General features: G+C 34.0%; 1 protein-coding gene across 1 annotated transcript in view; it reads right to left on the bottom strand.

Annotated features, from left to right (window-relative positions):
- The window catches only part of DACH1 (dachshund family transcription factor 1), a 411,296-nt gene that overhangs the window by 54,164 nt on the left and 338,460 nt on the right, over positions 1-18,672 (bottom strand). The window lies entirely within an intron of this gene.

Below are 18,672 nucleotides of genomic sequence, written 5' to 3'. Positions count from 1 at the left end.
TTTCACCCCAGGAAAATTAATCAGAGCAATATATTTGCACAGTCCTGATAATATCTCTTAATTTTGCAAGTGGCTAAAAACTTCAGCACACTTGTCTTTATGCTTATAATTTGATTCCACTGTTCTCCTGAATCATTTCTTTATTTTTCATTACAACACCTAACCACACAACACCTTTTCCAATTACCTCTCTCTGGGGCAGAAATATTCTGGAAGTCGCCGCACTTCTCTGTCTCTGACTAATGTCAGGACAAGTTAAATTTGTCTCCCTCACCTTTCCACATTTCTCGTTAATGAACCAAAAGGGAAGAAAGGTTGGGGAGGAGAGTGACGGACACAAGGCCTTCTGTTAACTACACTGCTCTCATACACACTCACTCATTCCTTAGCAGTTTCTCCTTCCACTCCCTCCTCTGTTAACTTACTGACAGATGATCTGAGGCAGCAGGTACTAGAAGAAGAAACAGAGCTAGCAGCCTGCGTAGGACTCATTGTGTTCTTTTTTTTTTTTTTAATCACTCTTGTATCCAGGGTTAAAGAAAGCCCGCAGTGCAGGGGTAGGGCTACTATGTGGCTAATATGATCAAGGTGATCTTGGATACCATTTACCTAGCTGTCATAAATTACTCCTCCAGACCAAGGCTGCTAGCGCTTTCTCATAATAGCTCTGCAAAGGTGCTTGTTAAACATCTATGTGCATGTGAAATTGTTTAAGAATAAAGAGCTATATTTTTTGATCAGCATCACCTTAGCTGTCACATGCTAAAGAAAATGTGGCTTAATAGATCATGGGGATAATAATTGCTTGTCTCTTGAAGAAAGGCATAGAACCAGACGACCACCTGAGTTTGCTTTCAGCATTAGAGTCTATGACTCCACAATTCTTAAAGGTTGTCCAAGCAAAAAGCATCAAATGTATGTATACACACACACACACATTTGATTATAAGTTCCATAATTCCCATGACTATCTGACTTAACTTCAATACATTTATGCTCGACTACGTTTGGCTATTGTGTGAGTTAATCCATTAATCACTCATGATATATAGATTTATATATGTATTTACTTAATATTACCAATATCTACTTAAACAATGTACTAGAAACTGGAGAAGTGATGTTAAAAAATACAATTTGCAAGTCTTAAGAGCTCTTCTAGACCCTAGTGACAGATTCCAATGGTAAAGTAGCTAATTCTTATAGTTAGTAAAACATTTTGTCTTCCATCATTATTCTGTTAGCTACTTCAATTTTTTCCCAATGTAGGATTAAAATTGTTCCTTGTTTATGTGTAGGTATATGTGGGGTGTGTGAATGTCATTTTTTTTTTTTTCTGCAGTTGCTTCAGTGGAATGCTCATCTTGGTCCTTATGGCTTCAGGTAAGTGTGAACAGACTATCATGTAGTATGGTATTATGTGATTAGATTCATTTATTTATCATTTTATATGGTTGAGATACTGCATAAAGCCACTTTAACTCAATCAAATTTAGGGCAAAATGACAGCTATAAAGAAATGAAAAAAGAGTGATTCTTAAGATCAATAAACATATTTGAAAAGAAGACAAATAAATTAATCAAAGATCAAACAAAACAAAAATATTCCTTTGGGCTTCAAGACCCTACTGTCTGAAAAAATGTTGTCATCTTGTGGCAATTAACATCATAGAAAGTCTCAGTCTTCCTACAAAGATAGTAAAATTGGGAACACAGTTATACCTTTTGAAATAAAAGTGACCTTTGATATCCTAAATGTTTTAAGAAGATTAAAGCAAAAGTTTGAGAAGCCAGACAACGTGGAAGAGTGTTTTGACATCACATAATCTCCACTGACTTCAAACAATGAATGATGATGCACAAATTCACAAAACACCTATTGCAGTTTGATATATCTGTACATTTTTTTAAGTTTTATCTTTAAAAGAAAGTTAGCTTGTCAGATGCTATTCTCTTTGAATTATTATGGCATTTGACAATGTAATCTTTGTTTTTTGTTCTTTGATACTATGCTTTTAAATAATTTTAAACTTATGGAGAAGTTGCAAGAATTGAACAAAGAATCCGTATATACTTCTGTAGTATATTGAATGGTAGCCCCCCGGCCCCCAATATAAGTCCATGCCCAATCCCTGGATCCCAGTAATTCTAGCTTATTTGGAAAGAGGGTTTTTACAGGTGTGATTAAGTTAAGAATCTTGAGATGAGATCATCCTGATGTAGGATAGGCCCTAAATCCAATGACAAAGTGTCCTTATAAGAGAAAGGCAGAGGGAAATTTGAGAGAGACAGAAGAGGGCCACAGACAAGAGGAGGAGGCAAAGTGGAGATGGAGACAAAGATTGGAATTTTGGGGCCATAGTCAAGGAATGCTGACAACCACCAGAAGCTAGAAGAGGTAAAGAACAGATTCTCCTTTTTAGCCACTTGGAGGGAGCTCATCATGCTGATACCTTGATTTTAGACCCCTGGTCTCCAGAACTGTGAGAAAATAAATTTCTATTGTTTTATTGTGGTCATTTAAAATGAATTTCTATTGTTTTATTGTGGTAATTTATTAAACCAACCCTTGGAAACGAATTTAACTCCTTCCTCAAATTCAACAATTGTTTACATTTTGCCATATTTGGTCTTTAATTATTTCTCTGTCTCTCTCCGTCTCTTGCTCTGTGCATGTGTATGTATGTCTGAACCATCTTCCCTCTTTAATCTTTAAGACTTCACTGCATATTTCATAAGTACAAGGGCATACTTTTTCATAATCACGGTAAAAAATCAGAAAGAATAACATACATAGAATACTATTGTTCAACCAAGGGTCCATATTCCAATTCCATTACCTGAGATGTTTTACTATAAAGATTTAATTAATAAATAAGTATTTTAATTTACTTGACAAGTACTTGGGAAGTATTTTCTCTGAGCAGGTGGCAGGTATATAGTAGCCTACAGGATGGCCTCTGATGATTCCTCCCTGCTGTTATTCACATTCCATATAGAACCTTCCCCTTAGTCTGAGTTAGACCTAACAAACAGAATAAAGCAAATGTGATGGGATGTCACCTCCAGGATTCAGTTGTAAAAAGTCTGTTTCCATCTCTCTCTCTCCCTTTCCTTATATTTTCTGCCATGGAGGAACCAGCTGTAATGTCATGAGACAGCCCTGCTCAGGGACACAGGACAAGAGACAGAGGGCTGCCAAAAACCACATGAGTTGGCTTGAAAGTAGATTCTCCTTGCCCAGTCGATCCTTTAGATGAGGCTGCAGCCCCGCTGACGGCATAACTGCAAACTCTTGAGACCTTAAACCAGAGGCATCCAGTTAAGTTGTACCCAGATTCTTGATTCACAGAAATCATGAGATTTTAAATGTATGATGGTTTAAGCCACTAAGTTTTGGTGCAATTTGTTCCACAGCTATAGATAACTAAAACTGTGCACACTATTTTCTGAATACATTGGGATGTATAATGAAAATAATTCAGTATTCAGTTAGTAACAGCTACTTTGGACATGGGACAGCTTCTTCAGGCTTCAATGTCCTCAATTTAAAAAAACTAGCAGGTTGAATGAGACAAACTCTAGTATCACTCAAATCTAAAATTACACATTCTCTATTACTCCTTATAAGAAATCATAAAAATTAGTTAAGTGGAAATTTCACTTATATTGATTGGAGGGTGATAATGCATCAATTTGGAGTCTGAATTTCAATATCTTAATTACAAATTCCAAAGAGTTATGGATATCTAGATAACATCTGAAAAAGAATGAGTCACACAAACGTGAAATTTCAGAGAAAGCTATTGATTATACTTAGGCTTACAAACTCTATAAGGAGTCAAATTATCTTGCTTCATTTTATCAAATTAGACAATTTGATAAATTCTGATAAAATCTGAAAAATTTATAAGACAGTCACTCACAACACTGAGGACTGATGCAATGATGGGTACATCTTCCTAGGGATAAAGTAAGCACTTTTGAAAGCTGCATTAATGAGGGCATAATCTTTTTAAGTACTCCACATCTGTAGGGGTCAGTAGTTATGCCAGTTCTCTAAAGAGTTCTTGTTGTTTTCAAAGTCCTAAGAAAGAGTGGTTATTAACTTTAAAGTATTCTTGTATTTTAATTTAGTTCTAGGGAACTACAGTGATTTTCTAAAGGAAAACAGAACAGCACATATTATAAACTAACAAATGATTTCATCTTTTGACCAGAAAAAGCTACTGATTAACATCTTAATAATTAAAACAAATATAATTATGACAATTATAACAACACATAATCAATTAACATCAATTAGAACATAAAGGACAATATAAAGAGAAAGTAAAAAAGAGAAGAAAATATTTTAAAACTCCAAAATCAATAAAAAGTATGAAAAAATGATATTTCATTCTTCTCATCATTTCATCTCATGATTCTACTCATTTTTTAAGTCACTTATCAATAAATGACTATCACTAAGATCGATGCCACTGTAAGACAGGCTTTTTTCCATCCAATCTTATCACACATAACAATTTAGCAGGATATCCTAAGGAACAATGTTGTTTGAAAAAGTAATGAGCCTCTACTTTTAAAATGTTTTCTTTCCTGTTAATAAAATCTAACTCAGTTGTTATTTTCATAACTAATCCCTTTGGGTTTGAATTATATATTCGCTTTCAAGTTTGTGTGTGTGTGTGCATGTGTGTGTCTTTGTCTCTGATATCTTTTATTATATCATAAGGTCCAAGTAGAAAAATACTCACTTTTAGAAAACCATACATTCCAAAAGAATTCACATTTATTCATATTAATGTGAAGTAGATAGAAGCAGTATTAAAATGGAAAAATTACCATATTTAATGTTTACAAGGGATCTGAAAGTTTTCACGAAAATGTTATATTTCTATACTGGTGAAGTAAAAACTAATGTTGACAAAAATTCTGGAGAATATGGTACTGTCTATAGAGAAGTGAATAGTTATTTATAGAAATAACAATTTTTCTTGGTCATTTTGATAAATTCCCATCACAATTGTATATAAAGTTAAGTTTACTGGTGTTTTTGGAAACTCATCAGCCACATTGTTCAACTGGAGTAGAGGCATGAATAATTTAAAAAATTAAGTATTGGTGTTTAAAAAATTTTTGAAACTTATATTCAAACATAAAACAGTAATTTAAATTGAGATCAGTCACACCTCAATCATGGTTCGCTCCTACTCGAGGCACTCTGGATTTAATTTGACAATAGGAACTAATCATTCTGATGCCACAATGTAATCATAAATCAAAAACTGGTCACAAGCTTTCATGTATCTATTCTAATTCTTATAAAATATCCAAGAATATCGCAAAATAAGTCCTATCTCATATTTTAAATTTTAAGCCCACTTTCCAAATTCTGGATTTAAAATTACCCCATTTTTTTACATAAAATGGTTACCATAATGTGATACAGTTACAGTAAAATGAAAAGTAACCCAGGCTAGATTCAGAAGGTGTGAGTTTAAGTCCTGGTTCTACCAAGTATTAGCAAATAATTGAGCAAAGAATCCATCTCTTATGTTCTATGAGACTCATTTGGTCTATTTATTAAAACGATGACCACAGACTGAAAGGACTATAGTTCAAATCCAATTAGATTATGTATATGAAAGTGCTTTGTGAAATATAAAATGCTAATAAATATAAAGTATCAATAATTAAGAAATAACTAAATTTATTAGAAATTTCCTATTGTAAACTTGGCTTCAATGTGCCATGGAGGGAATCCTAATATTGTACCATGAGCCATAAGCCTGTGGTTTCTATATTATTTCTCTCTAATGAGCCTTGTGATGATGAAATATCATGTTGATAATAAAATTACTACTGTATATTATTACAGTTGCTGTATATAAACTAAACCTGAGTTAGTTCAGTGAACAGTTAAAATTGACTTTGATAGAAATAACTTGAGAAAGGGCCAAAGAGGATAAACTAGTTTACTGATCTCTCTTCAGGTAGCAGGTCCTAAAGAAAATGGGTAAATTGACTTACACAAAAAGAAAATAGTAAAGATTTTGGAGAAATAGACTGAAAAGCATAAAAACACTTAATTGCTTGGATATACTGGAAGCAGTATTAGAACTCTGGATTTCAAGTTTGGGTAAACAAAGGAGAAGATTTAATACTCAAAGGAGATCATTGTTAAGTGCATGTTTGGCAGGATGATGGAGGTGTGCTAAGAAATACACCAAGCTCACAGTTCTGCCTGATTTAATGCATAAAGTATTTATTACACACATATGCAACTATCATGGTTTGTTTACTGTTGAGAAGCTGACAAAAGTTTGGGACCACTACTTAAGGGAAGAAAAAGAACATATATCTCAGCTCCCTAACATATGGTAAGAACTGATTGATATCTGTTGAAAGAATATGTGAATGAGATGAGATGAGGCAGAAGCTGAAATGAGAAGGATATAGACTCTGCTTACTACACCCAGGAGAGTAAAACTAAAAATACTTTCTACTGGGAAACCACTCTGTTGATTACAAGGCAATTTCATAGACATTACCTTGGGTCAGGAGGAAGCTCTAGGAAGAAGAAAAAAAAAAAATACATGCAATTATAATCCCAATAAGGTTATGTGCCAAAAATTGATTCAAATGACACCCAGTGGTTATTTTGAAAAAGAAGAGATTATATTTAGATGATGCAAGTTGACAGCAGAGTGAAGAAAAATAAAATTTTCAGGGCAAGGTGCATTAGAAATGGGCATTGAATACTGGGAAATATTTAAACAGGGAAGGTGAAAGGGTTGTATGAGGAAACCGCACAGGGATAACAGTTCAAGGAAAACAGGGATACTAAGTGTCCTAAAGAAACTTTGTATATTTAAGGGGAAAGTGTATATTTTCTACCATTATTCTCAAAAGAGAGTCTTTAATTTCTGTCTATTCTGCATTTGTGTTTCAAAATCTATGTATGGAGGAAACACTAAATCAAGCTATACATTAATTTTAATTTCCAAACTTGGACTTGACGGCAAAATTGTCCTTTGGCAATTGGGAAGATGAAACTAAAATACTCAGGTATCTGTGCATAGATTTTTTTTCCTCCCACAAACTGGAATTTCTTGGCAAAATACAATGGTGCCACACATTAAACACACACACACACACACACACACACACACACGCACAGATTTAACTTTTAAACATTTTGGGTGGCTTTCACCCCTGCTTGTCTCTTAAAGTCTTAAGCTGTAAGTGTTTATGAAGGAGCTAGTGTAGCTTATGCCGAAAAAATCCACTTAATTGACCTTTCTGTCTTTTCCATGACCCTGTAGGTTTAACCTCACTGCTGATACTGCAAGTGAATATGGGAAAGCATTTACTGAAAGCTGCATAACAGACACGGTTATATTTCCTAGGTTGATGTTTTGCATATCTGCACAGTAGGGCCATTAAGGGTTCTAAGAGCACAACGGAAACAATCATAACATTTGTTTTTAGATGACTGACTCAGGACATGTACACCAGGCTTTATATAGAAACTGTTTTTGTTTTATTAAGGGACTGTTTGCCTGTTAGTGATAACATCATTAAAAATAAATGAAAGGGGGCTGGTAGAATGCTTCCCAAAAGCAGAAACCTAATTAAAGGTGATATGCCTGCTAGGAGGCTTTTTTCAGGACTCAGAAATAGAACAAGGTTAGTTCTTTCTCATTTTATAAGGCCGAAAGAAGACCTCACAGTAAAATATCACTTCTGATCTAACTTTCTATTTCTGTGTACTTTAATAATCTACTTTACAGCTTGTGCTTGCCCATAGAAAGTGAACTAGTTTTGTTCCTACAGATAGCTTCTTCATCATGCCGTACCTCATGAAAAGAAAATCTGATGGTTCAGCTCAAACAAAAAATGCACTCTTCTTTTAAAGCAAATTGTGTAGGTTGTAATATATGCAGTTGTAGTAGCTGAAATAATCACCCACAAACATTTCATAGCCTTAAAAGACCACTTTTGAGAGTCTGAGTTAATGGTAAAAAACATTTCCAAATCATGGTTTATAATTTCAGAAAGGAAAAAAAGTAGAGCCTTTCATTTTAAGGGGTGGAGTTACTCTAATTTCATGGATGGTGGAAAAAGCAGGAAACTGCATTGCCTTGATAACTCTGCCCTTATTGTGCTGTGACCTTGGCCAATTTACTTAAAATTTCATCTGCCAAAAATGAGTTTCTGAAATGTGCTTTGAGAATTTTCAGGGGGTGGGGAGAGAATTTGTCACATAAATCCAAGGCCTTTTCAAAATTAATATTCCTTGAGAAGTAAAGAGAAAATGATGAGAAGCAATGGGCACCCTCATAGTGTGCCACGGCTTGATATTCTGCTCTCTTGTCACTTCTGCCCAGTTCTATTTCATTTATGAGTCTCCTAACCCAAAATGAATCTTATTGCTAAGTGAATACAACAGAACAATTCTCAAATTATTCCCCTGAAATATTAAAATAGTTCTGGCATTGTGGATTCCTTAAACCCTGATTTGCACATGGACTAAAATTACCATGAAGTTACGAAAGTGTGAGATATCTTTGGAAATTCTTTGGTACACATACTTCATTTTTCAGACAAAACAAGTTCGAAAGTGACTGACCCTAAAAACTATCACTTTATTTATTTATCAATAAAGACTTTTTTCCCCCACAAAAAAGGGATTTTATTTAGAGGAAATACAGGGAAAAAGAACATTTTGACTCCAAGGATATGCATACCCACAAACACATGTACACATATGACAATTTGTGAAATGTGAAAGCTGGCAAGATATTTAATAAATATTAAGGGATTTTAGGAATGATAATGATGATATGCTTATGATTTAGTGAAAAGAGTCCCTATCCTTAAGAGATACACACTGGAAATAAATAAACATCAACCGATTAAATAAAATATGTTTGGGACTGGCTTCAGAACTCTGGGGGAAAGGAGGAGTTGGGTGGGAGAAATTATGAAGCTAGACTGGGCTTGAGATGATCACCGTTAAAGCTGAATGATGGGTAGGTATATGGGGGGTTCATTATCCTTTTCTAATTTTATGCACGTTTGAGATTTTCTATAATAAAAAGTTTTTAACATAAAAGTAATGTCAGTCAGGAAAGATTCTATTAACTCATTCTTCTTTCAAAAAGTCAGAAGCATTGGTATGATGACGATCATCACCAGTATCATCAAAATAACTAGCACATATTGAGTGCTTCCTATGCGTGCAAAACACTGTTCTAAGCACTTTGCAGGCACTAACTCATTTAATCCTCACAATAGTTGTTAGATTGTTACTACTGTCATCCTCATTTTACACTTGAGTAGACAGAGGTAAAAATGAGTTAATTAACTTGCCAAGATAACTAACTGGGCTAGTAAGGAGAGGAGCCGGGTTTGAACCCAAGTAGTCTTGCTCTAGAGCCTATGTTCTTTAAACATCCAAGGAGTAAAATGTAAGATATTTATCAGAATTTTAAAAAGGTATTTGATAGGTGTGTTCAGATATATACAAGTAACATACACTCCAAAAAAGAAAATAATTCTACCGTTATTTTATCTCAGAGTAGAAAGAAAACTTAGAGATTTTCTATTTCACTCATTTTTAAGCAAGGTTTGACTTATTCCCTGGAAATCCACCCAATGGTCATCCTAGGCAGCCAAGATTCCCCTAAATTGACAACTTCCACTGTCACATTTATGATTATTCATTTTTGAAGCAAAGATATCTTAGAACTGAGATTCCAGATTCTCCCCATATGGGACCAGAGAGCTCCAACCATGAGTATAACAGACCTTTAAAACCAACCTTAACTTTAAGTAGCCCACCAAGGTAAATTCCTGTAAATTTCACTCCAAACCTTTTCCCAATGCCACCATACAAACAAGGTCTATACTCTCCTTGTGAGAAATGTTTAACCATGAAAGTATCACTTTGAAATTGACACATGCATTTCATGAGGTAAAAAATCAAGGCCTACTTAAAGATTCTTCAAACAAAAAAAAAATTATTGTCCAAGAGATTTACTTCAGAAGGAGCAGGTGCCATGCCTTACCCATTGATCAGCTACCATCAGTCCTTGGCTATTGTCCCAAATTGTCTTCTGCACTTGTTCCAATTTAGCTTCTCCTGAATTTCATCATCATGCGACCCTAGCCATGATATTGCCTCACTTTCCACCACAAGAACTTTATCTAGATTTCTAAATCATTCTTTCTCTATCAGACCCACCCCTCTCCTGACTCCATCAGTGTCACTCCATCCTCGTACCAGGAACTTCCATAGTTCTTGGTGACCACTCTGCTCTGATAAGATACCATGCACCAGGCTACCGGGACACTGCCCTAAGCTAGACATCAGCATGCTGATCTAGATAAATTAATGTCTGTTAATTTACTAAGCACAAGAACTCCTTCCAAGCCACAGGTGTGTTCTAATAGGTCCCTTCACTCTCACCTCCCTTGCTGCACCATTTTGAGACCAAGAGCATGGCACGTGAACATACAAAGTCTCCTGAGATGATACTTACAAGCTCTATCTACACCTTCAGTTTCACTGGTTTGAACCAATTCATTTTTCCCCTCCCATTCATAAAAACTAATTACTATCTTACCAAGACTATTTCAGATGATCAAATTCATTGACAATTATAATCAAACATACTTCTTTACAGGTTTGTTTCCTTAAGTGTGTTTAACATGAAAAAAAGGAGGAAGAAGGAATTCTGTCCATCTTGTTTACCTGTGTAACCTCAATGCCTGGCATGTTATACATTTTTAGTATTGACTGGTTGAATATCTGATGTAATTTATTTCTGAAACTAGTTAATTTGTTAAGTCCTTTGTTCTTATATTAATAAAGATGCATTTCCACTGAGGTTATATTTTAAATTAGTTGGATCTGAACAAATGAAAAGGTATGCAATAAAAAATGCTTTCAGTTTGGATTGTCTTTTGAGAAATGTGAGCCTAGCATATAAAAATTATTTATGATATTTAAAGTTCTAAATTTTAAAATTCCAATTTAAAAAAATTAATATATTTGTAGCTACCCTGCACAGAAAAGGGACTAGTAAGCATGGGTAGAAAACGGTAAGATTTGTTTCATGTACCTAAAAGTGCTGTTCGCTGCTTTGGACAATAGTAAATTCGTCATGACAGAGAGTGTCCATGCAAAGTTAAGAAGCATCCTGTCAGGAATATTATAGAAACTATTCCCTGGAAATTGATAGAACGTTAAACTGAGTGACCTTTATATCCCTTTCACCTATTGAGATTTTATGACTTCTTCCTTTAAAAGTAACTGCTTTCTAACATAGTCATATAAAAATGCAAAGGAGAGCACTAATTTTTAGGATTTAGGGAAATATAAAAAGTTAAGAGTGTATGTTTATGTCATTGTCAGCAATCTTCCCTTGCGAGAAGGGGATTCTTGAACAGCACAGCTGCTCTTTTGCAACTCTCAGAGCATAAAAGCATAATGCAAATTCCTGGACCTTTACTATAGTAAGTTTGAAAAAATTGATTTCCAACTTATAACCACTTGTTCTTTGTAGCAAAGAAAAAAGATGACATTGTCAGAATTATAAAATTGTTGTTCCTAGCTTTTTAATGTGTTATATTTAAGAGAAAAACAGCTGTTGGCTCAAGAAAAGGTCAAAAATTGGATACAGAAATGAGACGTCTTGCATAAGTTTTCCTTTATTACCTGTTTTTAATTTAATTGGAAAAACGGCTTGAAAAGTGAAAATTACTTTAAAAATTCAAATTAAAAAAAAACATCAAGCAATAGTTTCCTATCAAAGTATTTCCTGTTATCTTCTACTTTATATCCTATATGTCTAATTGCATGGATGCCTCAGATTCACTTTGAGGATTCTTTTTTTCAAATCATGAAGACCGCATGCATTCAAGTTAGAAGAATCTTAGCCCGAAAGAGAACATGTGTTATGGGAACTGAGGAAGGATGGTGTGGCTGAGACCCACCGAGTGTGAGGAGAGTGGCTAGTGTAGACATCAGAGAAGTAAGGGGGCCAGAATTGCAAGAGATCTGGACACAAGGTTGTGGTCCATGGTGTTTGGGAGCAGGTTGGCTGTGGCTGATCATCTTGCAGAAAAGGCACATTCTTTCTAATCACATACATCTCATGAGAATGTAGAACTATTTTATCCTACCATCCTACTATTCATTCCTCTGACATGTTTTGTTCAATTCAAATCAAGCTGGCATTATTGCTACCCTATATTTTCTTGTATATTTATTTATGGTTTCTCTCTAATTAAAATGCAAGCTGCTTAAGGACAAAATTCCTCTCTGTATTGATGATACTGTGTCCCCTCTACCTTGAGCAGTGCCTTGCACTTACTAGGCTCTCATTATATATGTGTATAGTAAATTAAAAAATGTTTCAAAGTATTTCAAAATGAAATAAATTAATCTTTCAGGCTATTTTTGTGCATTTTGTTTTACTCAGAATTTTCAAATTTGGAGCATATATATTTGTTAAAGAATCTTCTTAACAGCACATTCAGAAAGATTTAGATAAATTCTATTACTATTGGTAAAATAACCCTATAAGGTCTAATGTTTTTGAAGGAAATTCAAAGAAAAGTATATTATATGTATGTATATATGCATATAAATGACTATATACACATATGCACATAGCTATATAAGTACCTAGGTACCTAGGTACAGGTACAGGTATTCAGGTGTGTAGAACTCTTCTATTGATATATTCAGTTAGTCAATAACTATTCTATGTTTAGATTATTAATTTACTTCAAAAACTCTCACCAAAGGCTTTAGGCAATTAAATAATAAGTTTGACATAATAAATTATCCTTCATTACTTATTCTTCCTTCCTATATAGTAAGATTTCACAAGAATGAGGAATCCAGTTAGAAACTGGAAGTTTTACTGCTATTGTCTATATTACTAAAACTTTCTGTCCCATATACTTTAAGATTAACATATGTAGCATATGTATTGAAATTACAAGTAGCATATGTATTGAAACACGATTTCATAATGACAATACTGATGGAAAATTTGAAAACAATTAAAATCTTCAGCCTTATTAGAAAGTGCTTCACATTTGAACAAGCAAACCAAACGTGCAAGTTTTACTCCTACATTCTTGATAAACATGAAAAAACTCTCACTGCCCTTTAATGTCATTTTATATTAGAAAAACTATCATAATATCTATCATAACTATCTTTATATTTGAAGAACTATCATAATAAAGATAAGTTAAAATGTTATATTTATATGAATTTTCAAAACTCACAGGTAACTCTTAAGATTCTGATATATACCCTACCTACCTTGGCCCAGGTTAGCAGTTACAGGAAGAATTTATATTAGTCTCTTCCTTTCGGTTGGGAATCATCAAATACAATGTCCTCATTGTTTCTCTTATCATGTATGCTAAAAATCTATTCCCTAACTTTTAGTGTATAGCACACAAATTCTCCACAGAGATTTGAATACAGTGCCTAGGATAACAACAGGTTCCAAAAATCATGATACTCTAAAGGGAAATATTTCCTTCACAAACAAAATTATTTTCACAACGGCTAAATTTCATCAGAGAGTTTTTGGGAAACCAAAGTAACCCTGAAATATGAATATATTTTATTTTGCCAAATGCTTCAGTTGACAAATCAGCCAAATTAGAAGTTAGTCTTTCTAGAAATATTTATGGATGAATAACAAATTCAATACAATACAGTATACGCACTCTAACAAAGCTAAGAAGAGAGGAATATTGCAGCAAGTAAGGACATTTAGTTCATTCTTGGACTTCCTGGAAGAGGAGAAATCCAAGTTCAGAATGAAGGATAATCAGGATACAAGCCTTAAGGCATGGCTAAAATCTTAGTATATGGGGAGGAGAAATAATTTTTCTAAAAAGATAATTTATTGTCTCAAAATTTGTATCAAGGCTTTAGACTCTCCCTCTACTTTAGATTTGGTCTTTCAAGTGTTAATATATTTTCCTTTATCATCTATTAATTATTAACAATTAAACATTAAAAAAAAACTTATCTATATCTTTATTGAAATCTCTTCATCTTATTCCCACATTTCCCTGATAGTCAAAGAAATGAGGTTAAATTGAAAGAATGTTTTCCTGGAGAGCCCATGCCAGTCCTCGTGATTACCATCCTGTTTTCTAAGAAATTCTTTTAAAGAATGAGTTTAGAATCCTCAGCGTCACTATCAAGGTGCTTCTTACACCATATGTGAAATAAGCTTCTATCCATTTTTCAAAAGAATCATAACTGCGTTAGCTTGTTTACGCATCGATCAGCTCTCTTGTCTGTGGGCCAGCAAATCCAGCTGTAAATTTAATCCAAACATTTTAAAACATCATTCATGTGGCCTGCATTCATTTAGAATAGCCAAGACTTTTCTTCCCGTCTCTTCTTCTATCTTGGGCTTCATCTATCTCGGGCTCTCAGGCTGCTTACTATCACTCTTTTTATTTTCTCTTAGAAAGATAATGAAAACAAAAGAATAACTTTTACTTCTTTGTCTTGTTTTAGTTGAGTGCCATATAGACTTAAAGATAGAATGTGCTAAAAATTATATTGTTACTTGATTACTCGGCTGTAATTTGAGTTTATCTCCATCCTGAATGTGGACTTTCAAATTTAGGGGGGAAGGTTGGCTTACATTTTCTCTAAGCATTTCAATCTGGATTCTAGTATTTCAAAAATAATAATAATGATGATAATATCAAGTAAGTCATTCTCTTCTCTGTTTCAGTTTTACTAAATAATTAGGGTATCGCTCAGACAATTGTGCCCTCTCTGAATAGACTTTCTCCCCCTTTATTGAATACTTCTAGCTGTATATAGCCATTTTGTAATATAACACACCTAATCTAAAAAAGAAAATCTCCCTTGATACCATCCTTCCCTCCAATTACTGTCCCAGTTTTCATATCCCTTTTCAAGAGTTGGCTAAACACTGTAATCTCACCTTCTCCCCACGATTTAATCTTGAGCCCACTCTAGTCAGTTTTTTATTCCTACCTTCCTAATAAAATGACTTTTAGCAAAATTAGCTGTGTTGCCCCTATTGCCATATCCAATAGTCAATTCTCAGACCTCCCTGTACTTGACTTATCAGCAGCCCTTGATGGGTTGATCATTCCTTCATTCTTGAAACCCTTTCTTCACTTGGTTTCCAGGACACCATTCTCTCTTCTTCTCCCAGAACCTCAATGGCAGCTTCTTAGTCTCTTTATTGCTTTTCCTTTTCATCTAATCTTTTCAAGCTCAAAACATTACAAGGTACCTTCTGACCTTTTTCCTTTACTATACTTATTTCCTCATGATCTCATTCAGACCCATGCCTTTAAATACCATCTATATGCTGACGGCTCCAAAATTTATATCTTTAGCTCAGACCTTTTGCCTGATCTGCCCTCGTCTCTGGACTCACATCTTCCCATGGGATATCTAATAGGCATCTTGAAATTCACAGGTTCAAAAACCGACCACTTAATTGCCCAATTCCACAGCTGCTCCTTCTATCATCTTATTAATCTCAGTCCCATTCCATTCACTTTCTTCTCAGAGTCAACTAAAATGATGAGTTTGTAGTGTTTCATTTTAGTTTATATAGCTATAAATATATAGAAATATAGATCTGGATATATTCCTATTTGTGTGAGACCATGAGTAACCTTTAACACACTTTTGGGCTAATCCTACATAAATAACACCATACGATTAATATCTTTTTTCAACTTTTATTATGTTTTTCAGACTTACCTAAATTGGTTCATATAGATCTATTTATTCGTTTGAGGTGCTGTATGGAATTAGATTACACAACTACACTCTATTTTATTTATTCATTCTTCCATTGCAGCATCAGTTAGTTCCAAAATATTTGCTATTATAAGCAATGTTGCAGTAAAATGCTTTTATTTTATCTATACATTAGACCTTTGAATGCATTATTTTATGTGATTCTTACCCAAAAAATCTTGCATAGTATTATCCTTTTTTCACCATAAAAGAAACTGAATCTTACAGAGATGAAGTCATTTTCCTAAAGTTACATAGTAAGGACACAGCTAGAATCTGAAATCAAATTTTATGCCATTTCATCACTTAGGGTTTTTTCCTACTGCATACCTTACCTGGTTCTATATCCCATGAAGTCCTTGTAGGAATAACGCTGATAGTAACAGGGAACAATGAGAGAGGCCCATTACCAGTCCTAATCCTTGCTTCAATGAGAATTCTAGAAAATCACGAGTGGGCAATGAGAGTATGAGAATATGGAAGAAATATGAGTATAGTGGTTGCAGCCCATTTAGAAAACTCCTATTTAAGTCATTGTTATCAACAGGCATTCCAATCCTAGAGATGCTGGCAAGAATTTCATAGGAATTGGTGACTGAACTGTGTAATAAAAAAGAAGTCAAAGTCAAATAGAAAGTCTTAGTTTGTGTGCTTGAGAGCCAGGAAAAAGTAGTGACATTAACCAAACTGAGAAAATTGGAAAGAAGACTCCAGGATGTAGCAAGGTATAGGGTGGAGGGAATATAAGGGCTTGATGACACTCCTGCTGAGATAAAGATTTGTTTTACTTACCAAAGACTTTGAGCCAAGAATTTCTACTTGCTTTCTCAATAAAGATTGAGAAACAAAAAACAAGGTCAAAAAATAAAAAGGAAGAAAACTTTTTGGCTCCTTATAGACCCAAATCTAGAACTGTAATAATTACCTTCTCTTCTTTCTTTTGCCTCCATGCACATGCCATTTAGCTCCAAAACAGAGATTCAAATGTCAGTAATCATTGAAGGCAATCATTAGTATCAGCAGAAGGAGTAATATAAGGCATATCAAGCTAAGAGATTAAACAAACAAAAACTCAGTATGAATTTGTCTTTATTGATCTGCTGTGGCCCTCAGTACTGCTTCTAGTAATTGTATTCCTGCCTTGTTTTCCTACAGGGTTTATTCCTAATATTATAATTGGGGCCAATCCCATGCCAGAACCTGTGCTTTGGTTCCACACTCAATATTTCAGTTTCCCTTGGCTTATGGTTCTTACATTTCCTATCTTATCATTTTTGGTTTTGGAAATCCGACACAGAAACCAATTCTCTATGGTCAAGTGTTCCCCAATACATGTACACATTTGTTTTTCAGAACTCCACTAATGCCTATTGCTTACAGGCCTTCACTTGCTACATACCACCTGCAAGAAATTCTTACCACCTGTCTGCTTTGGCTTCCTGACTATTGCCTAGCTTTCTGTGCATCATATTCTTCATAATTAGAAATTTTTTGAATTTAGAATCCTATGATTTTCCATTTGGTTTAGAACATGAATTAATGAGCATCCATTAAGTCAAAGGAGAAAAGTAATGGCAGAGAGGAAGAAGCTCTGATCTCCCTCTAGAGAATCAGGAGGAAAACTAACACAGGAGGAAGGAAAAATTCCAAAACAGAGAGGGAAAAATCAAATGGCAACTATGAGGACTGTGTAAAGACCACTAAAGTTGACAGGAAATATAAATATTCGGTCTAATAGACCAATAAACTCCAAAGATTTGGACAATTTTGTTCTCTGACAAACTTTTCTTGGATTTCAAAGTATGAATAAACTCAATCCAATGATACCAGATCCTGAACTTATCAAAATCCTGTATGAATAAGTGTTTTCATATGTAAATTGGCCATAAAGAATTGCAAAGAACAACTTGAAATATAATTTCAGATGTATCCACATTTGCCAAACAGTTGTGTTTCTGAATTGATTCTTATAAGCCTTTTGTTGTTTCAATTATAAGAAACCCACAGAAGAAGCATTATGCCTTTAAAGAAAAGCTAGAAAAGTAATCTTTTTTTTTTAAGGATTATACATGTTAAAAAACACACACACAAAAACAGAGACATAGATGCTTTGCAAAATAAAGTGAGAAAATGATTAGTGGAAATGGCTAAATTCAAAAAAAGTATAAGAAATAGGACACTACAAAGAAATATGCACAGACTTTGGAAGTATATACAGTAATTGGAACCATCTGCTAACAAGTACAGGTACTACAAGACCTGTTTCAAAGACTAAATTAGACTCATTTGTTATTAGCAGTATATATTTGCATTCAATTAATGTCCTAAAATCCTTTAAAAGTATGTTCTCTTAAGTGGGTTAAACATGTTCATTGTTATCTTGTTTATATTAATAATTGGCTGAGCAAATCTTTTCTTCATATCTAGTACAAAGGTAAACTTTATCAAGCCCAAGCTGAATTATCATAAATTCCATATTAGCAGACACAAAATTAATGAGGTTTGATTGTACCAAGAAAATTGTTCTTACCATTTGTTTAATTTCACCTGCTTGTATAATAACAAAAAATTCAAATGATGGAAGGGGTAGATAATTCAGTATTTGCAAAAGTATCCATAGAAGCAAGGCAAACTTTCAGAAACTCTAATTTAGTGCTATATTTATTTGTTTAGGTTCAGTGTATAATATGATGTTAAATGTATAACTGTAGCATGCTATTATGGCACAGATGTTAAATGCAATGTAAAAATGTCAGGGGTAAATGATTGATGATCCTCTTTGCCATTTCAAAGCAAACCATGATTATTTATATGCTCTGGAC

This window comes from Balaenoptera acutorostrata, chromosome 18 (assembly GCF_949987535.1).
Source record: "Balaenoptera acutorostrata chromosome 18, mBalAcu1.1, whole genome shotgun sequence".
NCBI lineage: Eukaryota > Metazoa > Chordata > Mammalia > Artiodactyla > Balaenopteridae > Balaenoptera > Balaenoptera acutorostrata.
Note: the sequence above shows the minus strand (reverse complement) of the source record. Positions and strands in the feature narration are given on the sequence as shown.